Consider the following 3,917-nt stretch of genomic DNA (forward strand, 5'->3'; position numbering starts at 1 on the left):
AAGCCTCCATCTTAGGCTACTGGCTCTGTCATAGGATCGAGCTCCTAACAAGTTATCATAGCTCTCCGGGAAAGGGGGCGGGGCTTTGAGTCAGATAGCTGCTCTTTATTGTGTTGCTAGCTGATGCCCCGGCGTTGCACGGGTATTTAATTATAGCAATAACACAGTAAATGGATTGAAATAAAGATACTTTATAGTGGTGAATGAAATTATTTTTTTACAGCTTTATAAAAAGTACAATATTCAAATTATAATGTGAAATATTTGACAAAATGAATACAATACAACTAACACAAAACTTGATTATAAACAACATTTTTAGTTTCACCTCCAGGAGCAAGAACATATAAATTCTCCTTGATCAAGCAACATAGAGTTGTCCATGGGAAAAACAGGGGGAGCTTAAATCCACTCCACAGTATGTAATAGTCTGTCCCTGTGATCTGTTGATTGTGATAGAGAAGTGGTTCCCAACCCTGTCCTGGAGGAACACCAGGCCAATTGGGTTTTCAGGCTAGCCCTAATGAATATGCATGAAGCAAATTTGCATGCCTATCACTTCCATCATATGCAAATCTCTCTCATGCATATTCATTAGGGCTAGCCTGAAAACCCGATTGGCCTGGTGTTCCTCCAGGACAGGGTTGGGAATCACTGAGATAGAGAATGCAAGTCTCACTGGAATTTGCAATCTCTTAAACTGAAAAGGAAGATCTGTTGGAATAAGTGGCATCCAAAAGTTTCAGTATTGATTTAAACAACTCAATATGTGGAAACTCAGGTTGAAAAGAAACGCCATGCAGTTTTTTCCCGGTTCAGAATGGAACCTGTGTTCCTAGTTCAGCATATGTGAGTACTCATGTAATGTAATAACATTATGAACTGGGGTGCTTGAAGGAAACAATTACAAACACAGTTAGAACATACAAACTCTATATGTATGGTGTCCGTGGTAGAATAGAAACGATGTCCCTAGTGGTTATAGTGTCATAGAAAGTGTTTTATAGTTGGAATAACTGTGAGAATGGCAGCTTTTTACATTTTGTCCATTGACATGAATGGGTGAAATCAGATTTTCTGTTTGTCGCTCCGCCCACATGTGCAGGTGGGCCACGAGACCCCCAGAACATATCACCCCAGGTAGTGAGGGATCTGCATACCAAGTTTCGTTCAAATCGGTCAAGCCGTTTTTGAATTACTGTGAGAATGGCAGGTTTTTACAATTTATCCATTGATATGAATGGGTGAAATATGATTCTCAGTTTGTAGCTCCGCTCACGTGTGCAGGTGGGCCGCGAGACCCCCAGAACATATCACCCCAGGTAGTGAGGGATCTGCATACCAAGTTTCGTTCAAATCGGTCAAGCCGTTGTTGAATTACTGTGAGAATGGCAGCTTTTTACATTTTTTCCATTGACATGAATGGGTGAAATCTGATTTTCTGTTTGTACCTCCGCCCACGTGTGCAGGTGGGCTGCGAGACCCCCAGAACATATCATCCCAGGTAGTGAGGGATCTGCATACCAAGTTTCGTTCAAATCGGTCAAGCCGTTTTTGCGTGATCGCGGCACATACACACACATACATACCTCCGATTTTATATATATAGATTGACTAGGTTTTAATAAAGCCAGATACTCCAAACCCAGTCAGGGAACTAGAGTTCTGCAGTACAGAATTAATAACAAATAAGGTCTACAGGTGCTATTGTTAGGTGCCATCGTTTCATGTTTAAGTTATAGCAACTTGATGAATTATGGATGTAAAAAGAAATCAGTACTAAACTAAACTACAAAACATTAAAAAAAACCCCTGAAAACCATATTATTCAAGAAATTTGTCAAATTATCTAACCAAACCATATCGACTCTTCCCAGATCCCAACACTATAGCTATCAACCTTGTAATCTCCCTGGGAATGCCCAGGCTAATTTCTTGTTGTAAACTGCCTAGAACTGAAAGGTATTGGCGGGATAGAAGACATAAATGTAAAACTTAGCTTTATATACTGGGTCATCAACCAGAGGAAACTCGACTCAGTTAACACTAATTAAAAAAGGAATACTAAAAGAAAAACAACAGGAAATTACAAAGGACTAATTTTCAAAGTGTTTATCAAATAAAAATGTTTTTAAAGATTTGTGGAAGAATTGAAAAGGACTAGGGCGTCTCAAAATTAAAGAGAGTTCATTCCATAATTGAGAAAATTTTGAAAGTCAAAGAATTACAAAAGTTCTTGACTCCTTTAATCCCTTTTCTAGAAGGGAGGGAGAGTTTGAATTGTTGAATGCCTCTTGCATAGGAAAATCTATAAACGTTTCATAGCAGAGAAACAAGAGGAGTAAAAATACCATATAAAATTTTGAAAGTAATGCATGCACATTTAAATTGAATCCTGCATAAACTATTCCAGCATCAGACCCTTGGTTGTTTTCAACATGTCCAGTCATCTGAATGCAGACCGCCTTCTTTGCCTGGTTCCTTCAATATTCCCAAACACGATGTCCTTCTCCAAAGATCTTTCTCTTCTGATGGTGTGACCAGAATAAGACAGTGGTAACATCATCATTTGGGCTTTGAATGGCATAGCCAGTGTGATCTCTTCAGAATTGATCTGTCCTTCTAGCAGTCTGTGGCATGCATAAAATCCTTTTTCAACACCAGAACACAATCTTCTTTCCTTCTTGTTTTGGCAATGTCCACCTTTTGCCTTTTAAAACTTTGTACTATTATTTTTAGAGTATTGCATGCCTTAATTCCTGGTTACACTTCATGTATCACTCCCAGTTTATTCTAGATGTTCTAATGTTAGGAACAGTTTGAGTCTTCATTTTTCTTCAGCAACTTTCATTTTTCTTCAGCAACTTTCATATCAAATAATATTTTGAAATGTTTTCTTTTGGCTGTTATTTTAAATAGCATCATATTGTATTGCTCAGAATTCATGGTTTCTATTTGTATAATTTCCCAGAGTCCTATTCTCTCCCAACTGGTTAGAGCCATTGTTCCAGACTGTTGTTTTCTCCTTTTTAAAAGGAGTTTCCAGCCTTTCTTCCTAAAGGGTAGGAATTAAATCATTTAGGGCTGAAAAATATTATGTACTTACCCTGGTAAGCTCTTTTCCAGTAGACAGGCAAGACATTCTATTCAAGTGGGTAGTGTCCCCACAGCCGCTTGCCATCTGCAGAAAAAATCTAGTTCTTATTTTTTCTGTGCCTCATCTGTACTTCACTGAGCTCCTTAGTTCCACTTACAGTTAGTACCCAAGCACCAAGAGCCACCAAACCAACGTGAAATAGAGATACCCATAACAATCAAGGTCATAAATAACTGTTCTGCTTAAGAGTAACATAAGAATATCAGATGCAAACAGCTAGCAAAAACCTCAAGGTAGCTCAGAAACTATGCCCGCCGAAATAAGGAACATTTATGCAGTATACGCCAGCCAAGGGCCAACTGGCATCCAAGTTACAACTTGTAGATGCCCATGAAACAAACTGAGAAGTAGACAAGCGCAGAAAGGACAGGGCAGGAGTCTAGAATGTCTCCCTGTCTACTAGAAAAGAGCTTTCCAGGGTAAATACATAGTCTCTTTTTTCAGTGCATTAGGCAAGACATTCTAGACCAGTGGGACATACAAAAGCAGTCACTAAAAAGCTAGGGCAGGCTTACTGCACTGACCATTAAGACTGAGGACCTAAAGGCAGAGTTCTGTCTCACTGCCACATTCACTCTGTAAAACTGGGCAAACATGGGTAGCGAGGACCACGTTGTTGCTGTGCAAATCTCTTTAAGGGAGACAGCTCTAGCTTCAGCCCACGAAGAAGCCACACATCTAGAAGAATGTGCCTTGATGGAAACGGGAGACTGTTTCCCAGAAAGAATGTAGACTGATGAAAGGGGCTTACAGATCTATC

Source organism: Geotrypetes seraphini, chromosome 7 (genome assembly GCF_902459505.1).
Source record: "Geotrypetes seraphini chromosome 7, aGeoSer1.1, whole genome shotgun sequence".
In the NCBI taxonomy this organism is placed as follows: Eukaryota; Metazoa; Chordata; class Amphibia; order Gymnophiona; family Dermophiidae; genus Geotrypetes; species Geotrypetes seraphini.